Source organism: Macaca fascicularis, chromosome 8 (assembly GCF_037993035.2).
Source record: "Macaca fascicularis isolate 582-1 chromosome 8, T2T-MFA8v1.1".
Taxonomy (NCBI): Eukaryota; Metazoa; Chordata; class Mammalia; order Primates; family Cercopithecidae; genus Macaca; species Macaca fascicularis.
The window spans coordinates 64,552,776-64,572,467 of record NC_088382.1 but is presented as its reverse complement, the minus strand read 5'-3'; the positions used below and the strand labels follow the sequence as shown (position 1 = coordinate 64,572,467).

Below are 19,692 nucleotides of genomic sequence, written 5' to 3'. Positions count from 1 at the left end.
AGAATGTACAGAATGTTCATTCTTTTAGCAATTCAGAGACTTGATGTTGCAAGAAAAATTAGTTTGTTTCAGATTTTCATAAGCCTATGGGGTAGAGTTGAGACAGGAGATTCAAAAAGGAAAATCACCAGTTATTCACTGTGGTAGTCACAGCATTGTTGAATTACAAGCAGCTGCCTTTTTCTTTAATGTATTGCCCAGATGTCTATAAGAAGTATATAATGCTTTTATTGTCAGAAACAAAGTAACCATTACTCATTTGAATAAACTAGAATCACTTGATTTCCTGATACTGAAGTTCCATTCTCCCTCAATATCAGCATATTGTGAAGGTTGCTGGCATATTTAGGTAAAAGATAATTGTTAATCACATTTATTCTTTTTCTAACAGTTAAAGACAGAACACAGATCTATAATCTAGGTATAACATGGAAAACAAAATACAACTAGCAAAACATAGAATATTTTCAAAAGAAAGATTTCAAATAGTTTTGTACTTACCAGAACTTGGAACTTCCCTTATTAAGAAAAGAAAAAGGGCTGGGCGCGGTGGCTCAAGCCTGTAATCCCAGCACTTTGGGAGGCCGAGACGGGCGGATCACGAGGTCAGGAGATCGAGACCATCCTGGCTAACACGGTGAAACCCCGTCTCTATTAAGAAATACAAAAAACTATCCGGGCGAGGTGGCGGGCGCCTGTAGTCCCAGCTACTCGGGAGGCTGAGGCCGGAGAATGGCGTGAACCCGGGAGGCGGAGCTTGCAGTGAGCTGAGATCCGGCCACTGCACTCCAGCCTGGGCGACAGAGTGAGACTCCGTCTCAAAAAAAAAAAAAAAGAAAAAAAAAAAGAAAAAGATGTTTAAGTTGTTTAAATAGCTCAAATAAATGTCACTGGATATGTAACCTCATTTCGTGCAAAGAAACTAATGTCTTTGGATTTATTCTCAGTATGTCCAGCAAGGGATTGAGTACAGCCAATTAATTTAATCCACAGTGATGCTAATCACCAGACAGAGCTCACCCTAAGGAGACCACAGCCAGAAACAAAATAGTTCCTAGCATGCTCTGCAGTTCTGAAATCTTCCTCATGAAGGTTTCCCTTCTTTCTTTCTTGCCTAGTGTTATCCTCCAGAAAAAATACTTCACCAAAACACAAGCACTTCTCTCCCAGACAACGTTTAACCGTCATTTATTTATGTTAACGGGAGAAAGTTGTTACTGTGCAGCTAAAAATGAAATTGTTTGACATTTTCTCATTCTGATAAGTTTCTAAGTCAGTACCTGTTCCTGGTAATCATTTAAAAAGAAAGAACTAGGCCTTTTGTTTTATTTAGATACTCTTGCTTATTACCTCATTAATGTAATTCTGAAATGACTGTGAGTGTACACAATTTGGTGACTCAATATAACACAGGACAAACAGCAGAAGCGGCACACGATGAAATGCTATGATTTTATGCTTCTGCATACCCAGCATGCTTCCACTGCTTCGCTTACTCATACTGGGGTTTGAACATGTTTCAGGCCTTTGTCACACATAAAGTCCCCAGATGGCACCTGATCCTTCTAATGACTACCTATGGTCTAATCGGACTTGAAGATGCTTCACCTAATCGGGTTTCCTACTGGGCTTCCTGCCTCAGTTCTGAACAACAAAAACAAGGTAAGGGGTCCTCTGAGGAAACAGGACCAGGTTCAAGCATGTGCACCACAATGTTGTCTCCACGCCAATCACAAAAGGAGAAAGATCATGAAACTACACACTTTGCCTCATAAATACTGACTTTGTTACAGGTCACCTACAAGAGAGAAATGGAGAGAGGAGTGGAGGGATGGGGAGAAAGAGAAAGAGTGAGGTGTAGATAAGAGAAACAGTAGTGTCTAGCTTTGATACAAACCTCCATTTATAATTATCACTGTCTACATAAAGACATGGCTATTAAATCAGTAAGTAAATTTGTGTTTACAGTGTAGCAATAGGCATGAATTGTATCATTACCAGCTCTACATTGAAGTACAAATTCAAAAAGTTTGGGGTCAGATGTGATCTGCCCTTAAATAGCTAACGACTAATGCAGCATTTCTCTTGATTTTATCTTTAATTCTATAATCTATGTCTGATAAACAATTCACATTGATCAGTTCTATTTTGACATGGAAATAATTTCAATTAAAGGGATTCTTTTGGGGCACTTTTAGGAAAGGTAACATTTCTTACATATAAGACAGCACAAAATGGGCTCTCCTTTTCTGAGCATCTCCCATAGTATACGTTCCACTCCCACAATTCCAGTTGAGGACAGAGAACAGGTACCCCTGTTATCCGATTGAGCCACCATACCCTCTCCCTGGTATCACTTGTCTCTGGCACATGTCAATGTGTATCTAAACCATGGCTTCCCAGGCTTGAAGGTGCACATGAATTTCCTGGGATCTTGCTGCAGTGGTTGACTCAGTAGGCCTGGGGTAGGGTCTGAGAGTCTGCATTTCTAATAAGCTGACGCTGATGCTTCTGGCCCTGGCTCACCTTTGATTAGTGAGTCTAAGGAATGCCAAAAGCCTCATTGGCAGAGTTCATATCAGGCTTCTTCCCTGAGAATGCCTTCAATTGCCATGGCCTCTGAGACTACCTGTATGTCATGTCTGAGCTCTGTTACGTTCTGTCTGGTCACCGCTGTTAGAGTGGCCAGATGACAGGAGTGGTGTTAAGCATACATTCTCAGCATACCACTGAGTCAGACCTCAGTTCAAATCCTGCCTCTTCCACTTTGCTATGTGAATCTGCAGCCATGTACTTAATTCCTCTGTCTACTTCCCTGGCCATAAAATGTAGAAAAATACCTGCTTTATAGGCTCATTGTGAAGGTTAAGTAAGAGAATATATATCATGTGTTTGACACAGTGCCTGGATGTCATAACAAGTGTTCAATAAATGGAAATTATTATTTTTGCCATGTTTATCTTCTTTTAACACACTTCCATGGTCCTCACAGCATTTAGTAAAATGACTTCATGCCCTAGCATGCCACACAAATTGTGATCTGACTTCAGCTTACTTTTCCAATTTCATTTTGATCTATATGTCTTACTCTGTAGTTTGGATTATTTGAAATTTTTTAAATGTGGCTCTGGATTTTTGCATATATTGTTTATCTTACTTGGAATGCCTCCTCATAACCCTAACACCCTGCCTTTCATTGCCATACATTTCTATCCCTTCCTGCAATACTCAGTTCATCTCAGAAACCTTTCTTGAACCCCTGCCTTCCCACTACATCAACATGCTGAATGAAGTAAGTACCCTCCAATGTGACCCTTTATCTATCTGTATAAATATACTCTCTAGTACATTTCATACTGCACAAACAACTGATGCATGAAGCACCAGAAGAGTAACTTCTTTATCATCTCTGAATTTCCAGAAACAGCTCAATACCTTATATATATTGGGCACTCAATAAATACCTATTAAAGGAATGATCCTCTTCCTGCCTTAGTACAGAATTGTTGTAGAGATATATATGCCTGAAGAATGCTATCTCATTGCAACTGCTAGAATTTACCTTTTCAGGCAGGCCCAAGGAACCCAGGACAGAGATCAGACTATATCAGTAAGCATAATAATTTTGTATAGCTGGTATGGAATATGGCCTTCATCCTTTGTCATCCAAGCCACATAGAATTCTGTGTATGGTCCATCCTGATGAAGTTAAATTATTGGATATTGAACCTAAGTGATCTCTACCTTAAAAATCCATTCCCCATATTACAGATCTCCTGGAATGTGGAATTGGCACCTCCCTTTAGATGTGGAGTCTTTTACACAGCCTTCCTTCTTTACTCATTTGTTCATTTGTTCAACAGATAATTAATGCATACTCACTGTGTATTAGACACACATAGCAACAAACATGACAGAAAAATTCCTTATCTTCGTGGGGTCACATTATCCTGTAGAGACAAACTATAAAAAAAATAAGCAAATCTACAGTATGTTAGATCATACAAAATGCTGTGGAGAAAAGTGAGGTAAAGTAGGAGTGGCAGTGGTAGAGGACAGGGAGGACCTCCCTGAGAAGTGACATGTGAGAAGAAATCTAAAAGTAGTCAGGGGAAATGGTGTTCAGATATTTGACAGAAGCGTGCTCCTGGAAGAGAGAATAAGTGCAAAGGTTTGTGGGAAGTATTTGAAGTATTTGAGAAACATAAGAAGACCAGTGTGGCTAAAATAGCAGGGCACCAAATTATACAGGGTCTGTAGCCCTTGGTAAATACTTTGGCTTTAACTTTAAGTAAGATGAGAAACCAAAGAAGGATTTTGAGAAGAGAAATAATGATCTCACACTTCAAAGGATTACTTTGGCAATGATGTTAAAAATACAGGTAAATCCAAGGGAAGATGGCAGAGTAGGAAGTGCCAGGAATTCATCTCCCCACTTGGACAAAAATTGTACTAGCAGAAACTGAAATTAATATTTTGGAACTCTGAAGTATATATGAATGCTTGCAGCTTCCAGAGGAAGGCTTCGCTGGTAAATTGTAATTAATTTCTGTTTATTTCAGCCATTAGTGCTATAGTGACTACTCATTCCTCATCCCCCAGCCCCATGGCAGGCAGCTGTGGGGACAGCAGCCTGTATTCCTGCTGCAGCTTGCAGGTTTCAGAGTGAGAAATAAGAACCCCCTTCTCCAAATACTAAATTTCTGTGTTCTGGCTGCTGATGTCTGCTTCTGATTACAAAGGTGCATACAGAGGTAGGCATTGTTGCAACTCTCAGTAGCAGAAGTGGCTTCCAGGGGATTTAAAGATATGACACCTGGGACTTTCTTCTTCTTTTTAAATAATCTTCCCCCTTTTGGGAACTAGGCACTTAAAGATGAGATATTCAAAAGCAACTATATATACAGGGGAATCTAGAAAGTCATCTCATATGCCAGGGAAAAACATATACTCAGAAAAGACCTGAAGACCATAAGCTTCTACTGTAGGCTGATCCTTGGCAAAGAGAAACCATACAAATAAATTTTAAAAAGAAAGAATGAATGAATGAAAGGGAGGGAGGGAGGGAGGAAACAAACCAACAAACCATGGAAAAGGGAGATAATTAAATTTCCAGAGTTACCAAATTATTTGATTCAAATAGAGTTTTAAACAAAAAAAGTCACAATGCGCACACATTAAAAAAGAGGAAAGTATATCCCATTAAAAGGAACAAAATAACAGAAAATGTCCCTGAGGAAGCCAGATGGCAGAATTACTAGACAAAGACTATAAAACAACTATCTTAAAGATGCTCAAAGAACTAAAGGAATACATGAACAAAAACAGGAACAAAAAGAGATGTATGAACAAAATGAGAATATTATTAGAGATAGGAAATACGGAAAGGAACCAAAAAGAAATTCTGGAGCAGAAAAGTACAAAACAGACATGAAAAATTCACAAGAGCAGTTCAAAAGCAGGTTTGAGCAGGCAAAAGAATCAGCATAACTTGAAAATAGGACAATTGAAAGTTTTGAATTTGATGACCAGAAAGAAAACTATTAAGGTGAACAGAATTTGAAGAACCTGGGGATATCATCAACTAGAGCAACATACACATTATGGGAGTTCCAGAAGGAGAAGAGAAAAGGGCAGCAATCTTTGAAGAAATAATGCCAAAATTTTCCCAAGTTGGATGAAAGACATGAATCTACAAATTCAAAAATTCAATGAACTACATGTAGGATGAACTAAAAGAGCCCTGCCCTGAAATACATTAAAGCATCAAAAGGGAAGCAATTCATCAGATACAAGGGATCTTCAATATGATTATTAGCCAGTTTCTCATCAGAAACCTTGCAGGCCAGAAGGCACAGTATGATATATTCAAAGCACTGAAGGGAAAATAAACTGCCAGCCAACACTTCTATATCTGGCAAAACTGTCTTTTAAAAATGAGGGAGAAATTAAGACATTCCTTGATGGATAAAAACTCAAGAATTTTATTACCAGCAGACCTGCCCCGCAAGAAACGTTACAGGGAGTCCTTCAAGTTAAAACTAAAAGGCACTAGATTACTCAGACCAAGATAACTGCTGTGGAGGTGACAGCATTTGCAGATGTCTTAGTTATGGATTGGATATGGATTGGTTGTGGGGAATAAGAGCAATAAAACTGTCAAGGAAGACTAAGATTTTTGTCCAGTGCATCTGGAAGAATGGAGTTGCTAATTATTTGGATGGAGAGGACTTCAAAAGTACCAGTCAAGAGAGTGGGAGGTGATAGTGAATATCATCTTGAAAAGCATATTAGACATCCAAATAGAAATATCAAGTAGGCAGTATACTGAAGGTTCTAAGTATACTAAAGGCATTATACTAAAGGTTCAAGCTAAAGGTATAAATATGTGATTCATTGATATACTGATGGTGCTTAAAACTTGGATGAATCTGGATGAGAACTTCTAAGAAGTGAGTGTAAATAGAGAAGAGAATTGGTTCAAGATCAGATCCCAAGAGAGTCCAAAGATAACAGCCACAGAGATGGTGAGGAACCATCAGCAAACTCCAACAAAGGAGTTTATGAGGAAAAGGTGCATCAACAGAGTAGCATTCTGGAAGCCAAAGGAAAGAAGTGTTTCAAAAGGAGGTAGTGATGAGCTGTGTCAAATGGTACTTATACATCAAGTAAGAGGAGGGCTGAGAAGTAAGCATGGGCTTTAGCAATGTGAAGTTTATCTGTAACCTCAAAACCTTTTTTGGTGGAACAGTATGGATAAAATCCTCACTGGGCATAGGGGCCAAAGAAAACTAGGAGAGGAATTGGAGTCAGCATGTGGAGACAAATTTTTTGCTAGTTTTCTTTGTGTTGTTCTGTATTTAAAATCAGATACAGTTTGAGTTGTAGTATGTGTGTATGCTGATAGGAATGATAAGAGAAGATTTAATGCTGTGGGTAGGAACGGGGAGAATTCTTGGAGCCACATTCTTGAGTGCCTAACGGGGAGATGGGATATAATGCACAACAGAGGTGTATGTCTCAGCAAAGATTAAAGAGAAGGTCATCCCCAGTAGCAGAAAGACAGGCAGTGACACTGGTGGAGGTGACCTTCCCTTCTGACTGCTTCTCCGTCTCAGCGACCTGGGATGTGAGGTCATCCACTGAGGGTGTGAGTGAGGGGGAGGAGGTGTTATGAATCTAATGAGACAGGTGAAGCTGTGAAATAGTCACCCAGTGGAATGAAAGGGAGACTGGAAGAGGTGGTATAGTAGGCTTGCGGGGAGCACTGAGAACCTGCTGTAGGTTGGCAACCATAAGTGTATTTTGTTTTATGATGTTTTCTCTTTTTTGCTGTTTTTCATTTTTGTTTTTTTGTTTTGTTTTGTTTTGTTTTTATTTTTAAGACAAAGTGTTGCTCTGTCGCCCAGGCTGGAGTCCAGAGACAATCATGGCTCATTGCAGCCTCTACCTCCCAGGCTCAAGTGATGCTCCAGCCTAAACCTCCTGAATAGCTGGGACTGCAGGAATGTACCACCACACTCAGCTAATTTTTTTTTTTTTTTTTTTTTTTTTTTTTTTTTTTTTTTTTGAGACTGGGTCTCACTCTGTTTCCCTGACTGGTCTCGAACTCCTAGGCTCAAGCAATCCTCCTGCCTTGGCCTTCCACACAAATGTAAAATGACACCAAGCAGCACCCAATGCAGGCTGGCCAGGAGACTGTTCTCTCCTGGCTCTTGCTACCCAGCATTGATCTGCTATGATCTGATGCAATGGGACCATTTCCTGGTCTACACTTTGATTTTCCCTGACATCTATCCATCATAGCTTACTGCCTGTACACAGCCCTCCTGAACCTGGGTATCCCAAGCCCCATCTACTGGACTTTCCTCATGCCTTAGCATACCTATCTGCAACATAAAGTCCTCCAAAACCAAAGAACCTGATCTCTATCCACTGTCAGATCCTGTCCATGTGACTACAGATAAGACAGTCCCAGCCCCCGTCTTCATGGTGCTTAGAGGTAGAGGGAAGGCAAACTCAGCCCAAATACACTTTACTAACCAGAAGATTGTAGTGTGGAATATATATTTGAAAAGAAGAGAGAACAAGCAAAGATTTGAGTATACACAGACTATTGTCATTAGGATAGCAAATATATTTAAGACTTTCTCTCTAATTTTCTTTTTTTTTGCTTCAACTTTTAAGTTCAGAGATACATGTGCAGCATGTACATGTTTGTTATAGGTAAATGTGTGCCATGGTGCTTTGCTGCACATATCATCCATCACCTAGGAATTCTCTAATTTTCAGTAGATTCCTCTCTTCTTTTCTTATGTTGAACAAACATATGTAAGCCAACTTTTTTTTCATAGTCAGTATATGTGCAAAACCATCTCATGCTGTTCTTTCAGCCAAGTCATTTGGTTAGTCAGGAACAAATAACTGCCTTGACTGAAAACAGAGGGTAGAGAGGGCCCCTATATGCTTCCGTACATTGAACATTCCATCATGACCATGTCGTTTTTAAAACTGCTTTGTTGATATATGATTTCCATGCCATAAAATTAACCCATTTAAAGTGGATGATTCACTCTTGAGCTCGGGAGGCAGAGGTTGCAGTGAACCTAGATTGTGCCACTGCACTCCAGCCTGGGCAACAGAGTGAGACTTCGTCTCAAAAAAAAAAAAAAAAAAAAAAAAAAGGATGATTCAGTGGTTTGTAGAATATTCAGAGTTGTTCCAAGATTACAATGATCTAAGTTTAGAACACCTCAGAAAGAAAGAAAGAAACTGTACCTATCCCACCACCCCCACACCAGCCCTAGGCAACCAGGAATCTACTTTCTGTCTTTATGGATTTGCCTGTTTTGAACATTTCATATAAATGGAGTCATGCAACATGTGGTCTTTTATGGCTGGCTTCTTTCACTTAGCATAGTGTTTTAGAGATTCATCCATATGGTAGCATATATTGGTACTTTATTCCTTATTATTTTCAAATATTTTATTGTATTTTACTTACTCATTCACCATTTGAATAATATTTAGGTTATTTCCAGTTGGGGGCTCTTTCAGATAATACTTCTATGAACATTCTTATGCAAGTCTTTGGTAATATCACTTCTTTCAAAAAAATTACATATCCACATGTTGAAAATACTTTAGGTTTCCTTTTTATTTAGCATGCATTCTTATGATAGGACTTCAAAGCTTAATTTTCAGTAGTGAAGAGGTATCTTTAATGAACCCCATTATTTGCCTTTTCTTGTCTTTATGTAAATTACTTGTAGGTCATGTAAGTCAATACTCCTACATTGTAAAGCAGAATGGCAAAATGAAATGGTCAGATTAGTTGCAGAGAATTAACAGTCCAGACCGAAATTGAGGAGAACACGTTTCCCTATTCCTCTAAGTACAACCAAAAACCCCGGACATTATATATAAAGCAAATACACTGAAAGATACAGACAAGAAAGCAGAAAGGCTACGAATCACAAAACTCAAGGAATGATACAGCAGTGTGTTCTCTGGGTTTTCTTTTTGTCCCATATATCCCAAACTAGGTGCTAGAGAAGTCAGTGACCCAAAAACACCAGCAAGAGCAGATTTAAAATGCTCCAGTGAAAGTCACCTCTCTCTGGCCAAGGGTCCAGGAAAGGGGCAACCTAGTCAGACAGAAAACATTTAGGCAATACCTGCCCTACTGCAGCCAAACACCACAGGAGAAAACCCAGGCCTCACCATACTCTCATCTGCCTTGGGAAGCCTTGACCTCTGCCCTTCCCTGGCAATAATGAGGCATCCTTCTCTTCCCTACACTGGATGATATCAGCGAAGGCCAAGTGGGGAACCAAGACTTCCATCACCACCTGGTAGTAAACCCACCACACTCCCTCTTGTTGGTATCAGAAGCCCAGAGGGAAGCCAGAACTTTCACCACCATTTAGCAGTAATGGGTCTGCCCCCATCCCTCTGCCACTCCCCGCCACTCTGCAGGGTAAATGAGACCACAAAGAAATCCTGTAATAGTCTGTTCTCATGCTGCTAATAAAGCCATACCCAAAACTGGGTAATTTATAAGGAAACAGGTTTAATTGACTAACAGTTCCACATGGCTGGGCAGGCCTCACAATCATGGCAGAAGAGGAAGGAAGGGCAAAGGGACTTTTTACATTATGGCAGGCAAGAGAGAGAGCTTGTGCAGGGAAACTCCCCTTTATAAAACCATCAGATCTCATGAGACTTATTCACTATCATGAGAACAGCATGGGAAAGACACACCGTCATCATTCAATTACCTCCCACCACGTCCCTCCTACAACATGAGGGAATTGTGGAAGCTAAAATTCAAGATGAGATTTGGGTTTAAGACACAGCCAAACCACATGAAAGCCTGAAATCCCATCCCTGCCCAGTAGTAATAAGGTGTACCTCTCCTCAGGATGTCAAATGAGGCAGTGTAAGTAGCCAGAGCTTCCATCCACGTCTGGTAGTAAAGAGGAGTGAGTTCCCTTTCCCCTACCAGCAGTGTCAGACAAGGTCTTCTAAAACACAAGATTTAAATAGGATCCAGAGTCTCATAACATAGTACCCAAAATGTCCAGAATGCAACTTTTAAAAAGCACTTATCATACCAAGAACAAGGAAAATCTCAACTTGAATGACAAAAGACATTCAGTCAGGCCAGGAGCAGTGGCCTGTAATCCCAGTACTTTGGGAGGCCAAGGCAAGTGGATCACTTGAGGTCAGGAGTTCAAGACCAGCCTGGCCAACATAGTGAAACATTGCCTCTACCAAAAAATACAAAAATTAGCCAGGCATGGTGACGTGCACCTGTAGCCTACTCGGGAGGCTGAGCCATGAGAATTGCTTGAACCCAGGAGGCAGAGGTTGCAGTGAGCCAAGATGGTGCCACATGACACAGAGGTTGGAATTATCTGACAAGCGTTTTAAAGCAGATGTCATACAACTACTTCAACAAGCAATTCCAAATGGACTTGAAAGAAATGAAATAATAGAAAGCCTTAGAAACAGAAGATATAAAGAAGAACCAAATGGAAATCCTGGAACTGAAAAATACAGTAATCAAAATTTTAAAACATAATGAGTGGGCTCAACAGCATCACGGAAAAGACAGAAAATAATTATATAGTTAACTTGAAGATAGTACAACAGAAATTACCCAATCGGAACAACAGAGAGAAAATAGATTGAAAAAACAACTGAACAGAACGTCAGGGACTTGCAGAACTATAACAAAAGATCTCAGAAGGAGAGGAGGAAGCAGGTGGGCCTCAAAATATTTTCCCAGAAATAATGGTTGCAAACTTCCCAAATTTAGCAAAAAAAAAAACTACAGATTTAAGAAACTGATCAAACCCCAAAGACAATAAACCCAAAGAAATTTACACTAAGACACACCATCATCAAACTTCAGAAAACTAAAGACAGCGAAAATAATTGTGAAAGCAACCAGAGAGAAACGACACATTACCTATAAGGGAAAAAGGGGGAAACAATTCGAATGACAGCTGACTTCTCATCAAAAGTCAAGAAGCCCTGAAGGATACTGCAGCCATTTTCTAAGTGCTGCAGTAAAAGAGCTGTCAACCAGAGTTCTATGTCCAGCAAAAATATCCTTGAGGAATGAAGGTAACCAAGACATTCTCAGATGAAGGAAAACTAAGAATATTTGTCACCAGCAGACTTACTCTAAAAGAATGACTGAAGGAAGTTATCTGACAGAAAGTAAATAATAAAAGAAGGAATTTGGGAATATAAGGAAAGAAAACAGAACAACAGAAAGAACAAAAATAAGAATAAATACAATAAACTTTACTTCTGAATTTTCTAAATTGTTTTTGACAGTTGAAGCAAAAAGTATAATATTTTCTTTTGTGGCTCTCAATGAATGTAGAGGAAATATTAAAACTTAATTAAAAATTAATATAAAATATTAATTCTCAATTATAAATGAGGGGGGGTAAAGAGAATTAAAGGGCTACACTTAACACTGGTAAAATGTCCATATCAGTAGACTGATAGGTATGTGTAATTTAATACTTAGAGCAGTTACTAAAAATATATACAAAGATATATGCTTACAAACAATATAGAATCAAAATAGAATTCTAAAATATGTTAAAGTGTTCCACAGAAAGGCATGAAAGAAAAAAATTAAAAACCAGAGAAAGCAGAAAGCAAAAAATAATATGATAGACTTAAACCTTAAAATATCAATAATTACATTAAATTATTGGTAATGATCTCACATGCTATACGATTTAATTTATATAACATTCTCAAAATGTCATAGAGATTAAGAATAGATTAGTGGTTGGCAGGGGTTAACGATAGCGCAGGATGGGAAATATGTATGGCCGTAAAGGGGTAGCCCAAGCAAGATCTTTGTGAAATCAAACAATTCTGCATCTTTCTTGTGGTGGTAGTTACAAATGTAATAAAATGACATGGAACTATATGCACACATTTTCATCAACCCAGAAAAAAAGCACTTTGTCCCCATTTGCAGTCATTCCTCATTTCCACCTACAGCCCAAAGCAACCACTAAGCTACCTTCTAGGCTTTATAGACTTGACTATTCTGGACATTTTATATAAATGGAATCACACAATATGGAAGTCTTTTGTCTGGCATTGTTTATTTAGCATAATGTTTTTGAGGTTCAAGTATGTTTTAGCTTGTATCAGTACATTGTCTCTTGTTAGCGGACACTTGGGTTTTATTAATAACCTGCTTAGGCAAATAATCATGACAACATTCAGTGTGCTCCATACAGCACAACAGGCATAGCCCTTCATCTAGAAATAATTGCTAATGAAAATATATGGGAACTGAATGTCAAGGGAGCTATAATTCCCAGTCCTGTAGACTCATGTTGCCATTTCTAAAACATATAAAGGGAAGAACTGAATTGATATCAAGTTCCATAAATATAAAACGTGTATTTATGTACTCATCTAACAGTGCTGTAATAATAATAATCATAATAATAATAAAATTTATTGATTACTTACATTTTACCAGGCATGTTAATGCTTTAAATGAATTATTTAATCCTCATAACAACTATAGAAGGTATGTAATATTATTATCCCTGTTTTTCCAAGTAGAAAAACTGGAGTTGAGGAGGGAATAGTAATTTACCAAAGGTCACACAATTAGTAAATAATGAAGGCTCTTAACCACTTTGCAGTAATATTCTCCATCTAACATTGAAGCCTGTGTATGTGTGGAGACCATACTGTGGAGATGGAAAATGCCAGCCTAAGGAATTTTAGTTCTATTCTATTGAACATGGAAATGCTGAAGGTTTTTGAGCAGGGAAATGACATAATCAGAACTGTAGATGTCCTTGACATTGCTACGTCAAATGATTTGGAGGGAGGACACAGTGGTGACAGACACCGGTAAGGTAGCTCTAAAAATAGTGAAATCCAGAGTTCATAAGTGCTTGACTTAGAGTAATGAGAATAGGAATAGAAAGGAAGGAAATTATTTCCAAAAAATTTCAGAGGTGGACTCAAAATAACATAACAATAGATTGGTTGTAGAAGGCAGCGAGATGGGTAATTTATTTAATCCTTTAAATGAATAATGTATCATAAGTAAAAAATCCAACACAGAGCATAGTTCAGCAAAAGCTGCATAGAGCAGTAGTGTCACAGAGGACAAGAGTTGGCTCTTACTGAGTACTTGCTCTGTCCTTGTTTAAGTGGGGAGCTCAAGTCTTACAACCCTGTGGCACTACTAACAAAAACAGACAACATGTGTCAAAAACAATGTTAAATCAAGAGCTGGATAAATCCATCCTATTTTTAACAGATTTGAGGTCATAGAAAGACATCCAGGTGGTGATGTCTGAAAGTTATTAATCTAATATTGGAAATTTGGAGAGGGATCAGAATAAGAGAAGATTTGAAAGGTGTTCATGTAGAGGAGATAATTTGAGTCATGGGATAGCTAAGAGAGAAAGAATTGTGAAGGAGGTGAATATTATTGTTCATGCAATGAAACAAACTCCAGAAATTGTAGATTTACAGTTGTGATATAGATAGGGCCTATAATGGACAAGAGAGTGTAGGTTATACTGAAGTAACAAGTATACCCCAAAATCACAATGTAATTTCACATTTCCATCAGTGGTAGAACAGATGAAACTGATCTAAATGTACTCTGAATTAAAATTCACAGTGATTCTGATTAATGCATAGGACAAGAATGAAAAAGCTCTTGAAGTCTATTATAGTCTTATGGAGAAACAGAATTATTAAATAAAGTAGCATTCTATATATCCCAAGAATTTTCTAAGTAATACTAAATTAAAATGTATCATTATTCTTATTGTTTGGCTAAACTTATTTTTAATTTAGACAGAATTATTGAGTTATAATCACTTGGTCAGAATTCAATAATTATTTGCTAAATGAAAGAATGAAAAAAGCTAATTCCTCCAAAGAATTTGATGGTCAGGAATAAATCACCTCTTCCGTAGCAAGTCTTCCAGAGTGTTTGAAATACTGTGAAAGCATGTATTTTCTTTTATAGTAAAGGGAAATAGCTTTACTAATAATGATAGAAAATACAGCTATCCTCAAAACTTAAAATCAAGTTTAAGAGACAATTCAATCCACAAAATAATTTCTAATTATTTAAAACAATAAAGCATTTTCTGCTTAGCATAATCCAGCAAGTAGACTCTGGGTTTATACTTTTCTTTTTGAGTAATAAGCAGTCCTTGAGATTTCACATAAATTATTGGAAGCAGCCAATGGAAGAAGTGATTTTGGAGAAATCTCCCCTGCTATGCTCCTAGCAACCTGCCAGAGAGAAGTATTAAGATGTTAAAAGATTGCAATTTGCTAAGAAGAGATTACACAGGGAAGTCTCATTCTAACCAAGCAGTTAGATTAAAGTTGTTAGTTTAAAATGTTTGGAGGCGCCAGGCGTAGTGGCTTACACCTGTAATCCCAGCACTTTTGGAGGCCGAGGCAGGTGGATCATGAGGTCAGGAGATCAAGACCATCCTGGCTAACACAGTGAAACCCTGTCTCTACTAAAAATACAAAAAATTAGACAGGCGTGGTGGTGGGCGCCTGTAGTCCCAGCTACTCAGGAGGCTGAGGCAGGAGAATGGTATGAACCCAGGAGGTGGAGCTTGCAGTGAGCCGAGATCGCACCACTGCACTCCACCCGGGGCGACAGAGCAAGACTCCATCTCAAAAAAAAAAAAAAAAAAAAAGTTTGGAGGATCTTTCTTAGAGGAAATAGACATTCTAGAATAAAAGTATACTATTCAGAAGGAAGTATTCATTTTAATACTTATTTATTTAAATGTTTATTTATGATAGGTTTTGAGTAAGAAAAATACCTTGAAATTATATTAAACTGACTTGAGATTTTTACCTTAAAAAGTAGATATTCTCTTCAAATAACAGTTTTATTCCCATCCTTCCCAGTATATGCTGTCATCACAAATTCTCCCTTCTTGTTAAAGAGTATTTTTTAAAATCTCATATATAGTCTTTTTAATTCATTCTAAAAATGGAAATTTCTGAATTCTGATTTAAATTCCTAGCATATGTATCTCTAATGAACAACTTCCATAATAATTACGGTGTTTCTAGTGCCTTTTATTTGCCTTAGAATTCTATGTTTCTCAATTCTTTCCATTTAAGTACCCCTAGTGAAAGAAAAGAATGAATACATAATCATAAACCAGAATTTTAATCAGAGCTTCAAATTTAAGTCTTAATTTTGTCTGAAACAGCATGCCAATTTTATCCATGTCTATTCTGTTTTATTGTAAAAATGATTTAAATTACTTTTCATCAAACAAATTCAGATGTGTCCTAGTTGTCCCCAGAGCTTTTCAAAATATCACTTGTAGCATACCAGCAAATAATGTGTTTCTAACAAAAGGTAGGGCACTCATAAAGGCAGAGAACTAAAGGCAAGTGGAAGATGGACCAGTGCCTGCCAGATTCAACGGCTTAGCTGCCAACACTGAGGTCCAACACACAGTGCTCTTCCTCGCCAGCCTCAGACGAAGAAGAACCAAGTTCCTGGTCCCAAGTTCTCTAGGAGTTCAGGAATGATGTGTTTCCTGCTGGGCTGGACAGCAAGCCCTTGGACACCTACATTGAGGCTGCAGACTAAGCCCAAGTTCAGAGTGAGTGATTGGTCGTTGGCCCTACACTTTACAACCAAGCAGCTTGACCACCTGTCACCTAGGATGAGCGTCTTCCCTGTCCTGGTCTTTCTTGTTCCCTTCACAGTGCAGCCTGCTCCCTTTGCATACACTGGATGTGGCAGCGTATACCAGATGGCCATGAGATTAGCTGGACTTGTGAGTGATTACCAAATAAATTGCTGATGTCAGGGAGGCAACAGACCAGCTTATGCAAGGAGTCAGATCCCAAGCTGAGAGATTGGGATTTAATAACTAATACTTTGAGAAAGAAAAGGACAAGATAAAAATGGTATTCAAGGTGATACAATATAATGCAGACAGAGGATGGAAAAGACTGGAGAGAGAAATACAGCATGAAAACAAATCTTTAATAATATACTACAGGCCTGAAATAAAATGGTGGTTCTATAATGAAAGCAAGAGATAAGACACATTTTGAAGAAAGAATCTCCAGACCTTGATGGAGGATTAAAGATCAGTCAGTCATCAGTGAATTATGAAACCACATTATTTGCCAGTTGCCTTTCTGGGCCCAGAAGAGACAGCAATGAATAAATCAGAGCCCCGCCCCCCTCCCCCAAACTGTCATTCTAAAGGGGGAAACTAATCATGGGATAGACGCCTGGGTATCACCTAATTTGGCACATTCTTAAGCTTTCTCCCTGCATGACTTCCTCATAGAGGCTAGAAAGCCAGGCACTTCCTAATCAATGATGCTAGTAGGGGCCAGCCGATCGGTTTAGGCCCCCTTTCTTGATAAAAGGAGCACTTCCTAGAAACTTTTGCTTTCTTGATAAGAGGAACAGACACAGCTGGTGCCATCCCATTTCCCCCCTTCCTGCCTAGAACACAGAAGTAATACCTGGAGCTACTAAGGGGCAACAAGCATGAAAATTAAAAGTTTATACACTAAGGACAGCCATGCAGGAAGATAGGAGAGTCCTTGATAGCTGTGTGAACAACTGGACTAATTTGGCAACCACCTCACTCTTCCTGTTATGTAAGAAAAATAAACCCCATTCCTGGTGCCAGCTGCCGAAATAGAGCTCTTCATTGCAAGCAACCAAATCCGACCCTGGGGAATTACACAGAAAGGGAATCTATTAGAAGAATACTGAGTGACTCACAGAATCTTCAAGAGGGCTAAAGAATAAGTTTCAAACTTAAGATTCCAGGAACAACATATAAAACCTTTCATAGAACTGGCCTGATGAGGAAATCACCAGCTCATCGGAGCAGAGCCCCAGGTGCTACAGCTTGCACTCTTGCTACTTCCCCACCAGGAACATAATTGTACAGCAAATAAGGTGATACCAACCTGGCACAGTCATCTTCGCTGTCACCCTAACCAGAAAATGAATTCCACAGGGAGCCTACTATCACACCTTGGGCTCTTCCAAATTGCACAAGTACCTGTGCCCTTAATGGAAAGAAATTATGTAGCTTGTTCAGCTCCTACAGGAGGAAACATTCTTTGCCCTACAAAGATTTATAAGGTAATTTATTAAACTCAAAAAGGGATTCAAATTGTAAGAATCCCAAATGAATTGCAAATATATACTATTGTGGTGGGTTGTTTGCAAAAATGATTACAATTCTTCTCTCCCCATATCCACATCCCTTTACAATGTAATCTGTAGCTCTTCCCCTTAAGCAGTAGAGACTGTTTCCCCACTTCTAGTGTTTTGGGCTGCTTTGACCAAAAGAATGAGGCAGAAGAGACGTTGTGCTAGTGCCAAAACCAAACCCCAAGAGAACTGGTACATTTCTGTTCTCTCAGGAATCCTATTATCCACCCTCTGAGTAAGCCTGGGCTGGCCTGCTGGATGATAAGAGAAACCTAGCCCCAGTGCCCAGTTACCCTAGCCAACAGCCAACCAACCCCCAGAAGCAGAGCCACCCACCTGGCCACTGACACATGAGCAAGCCCAACCTAACCCAGATACCACCCATTTGAGCTCAGTCCAATTGGCCCACCCAAAGGGTTGTGAGCTGAATAAATGTTTGTTTTAGTACTAAGTTTGGAGTGATTTTTTTATGCCATAAAAGCTAACTGATACAACTACAGACAGCAAAAACAAGCAAGTTGATAAATAAGATAATTTCAGGTACAGAAGGGATGTGAAAAAGATCATGTAGGGTAATTTTGTAGAGGTGATGAGGGCCACTCAATTTGTCAGGGAAGTCCTCTCTGAGAAGGAGACATTTAAGGTACAAGAAATTTAAAGAGAAAAAACTATTCGAAGACTATTCAAAGATACAGAAGAAATGTATTCCAAACAGAAGAAACAGCAAGTGCAAAGCCCCTGAGTCAGGACTGGGGATACTCAAAGGATGGAAAGAAGGCCAATGTGGCTGAAAAATAGGAACAAGATGGAGAGTCAAGGAAGACTTCATCAGAGAAATAGGAAGAGGCCAGATTGCTTAGGGAGCCCTGGACTGTGGTTAGGAGTTTAGATTGTAGTTTTTAAGGTATTTTGATTGTTATACATTTTAAAGAGATCATTGTGGTTGCTATGAGGAGGATGGGTGTTAGACCAGCAGGAGTAGAGGTAGGAGCCTTGCTGGTTTACTAGTTGGGACAAAAACTTATGGTGGCTTACATGAGGCATGTAGCCAGGAAAATAACAATAAGTGGATTGGTTGGGATATATTTGGGGTATGGAACTGTTGAGACTTACTATTATAGGTTATAGGATAAAGAAAGGGTTCAAGTTTGACCTTTAGGTTTGGGTATGAGTGAATGGTAGGACCATTTACTGATATGGGGAAGGCTTGAGAAGAGGAGAGTAGATGAGGGCTGACATCTGTAATTATATTCGGCTATGTTATGTTTGAGATACATGTGGATTTCAGAATGGTGATGTCAAGTAGACAGTTGGCTATCTGAGTCTGAAGCTCAGGCTGGTGGTCACATATGGAGCTGTATGTAAATTTGAGAGTAATACGCTTGCAGATGGCACTGTAAACCACATAAATATGGTTGGGGAGGGACTACATAACTGGAGAGAATTTTCTAGGAAGAAAATTTATAAACAAAAGAGAAGAAAGCCTAAGATAAAGTCCTTGGACTTTTCAAACAAGGTCTTGTAGAGGAGGAGACCTTCCAAAAGAAACTGAGCATGTGGGGCCAACAAGGTAAGAGGAAAACAAGGTAGGAAAGGGTCCTGAGAGCTTCAAGGAGGGGGCACTCTAAGGAAAGGTGGCAGTTAGGCTAGGTAAGCACCCCTGATGGAGTATATAAATCACTGCTTGTGCAAGAGGGAGGTTATTGGTGAACTTGACCATGGCCACTGTAGTGCAGTGGTAGAAGACAGACCAATTAGGAAGGGTTGAGGAAAGACTAAGGGATGAGAGAGGTGGGCAGCTCTTTGCTGGAATGTTTCTGTGAAGGGGAGCAGAGGAGTGGTACAATGCCAGAGGGGGGCTATAAGATCAAAGGAGGATGTTCTCTGAGATATGTAATACTAAGTTGTATTTGTGTGTTTAGCAGAAT

At 39.0% G+C, this 19,692-nt stretch overlaps 1 protein-coding gene across 4 annotated transcripts in view; it reads right to left on the bottom strand.

Moving 5' to 3' along the window:
- The window catches only part of RP1 (RP1 axonemal microtubule associated), a 322,165-nt gene that overhangs the window by 274,001 nt on the left and 28,472 nt on the right, over positions 1 to 19,692 (bottom strand). For 2 of the 4 annotated variants that reach the window (XM_073998827.1, XM_015454863.4), the window contains exon 1: positions 502 to 538. The exons of the other annotated variants lie outside the window; for them this stretch is intronic. The gene's annotated coding sequence lies outside the window, so the exon portion shown is untranslated. Of the gene's footprint in view, positions 1 to 501; positions 539 to 19,692 lie in introns of those variants that run through there. 4 annotated transcript variants of the gene reach the window in all.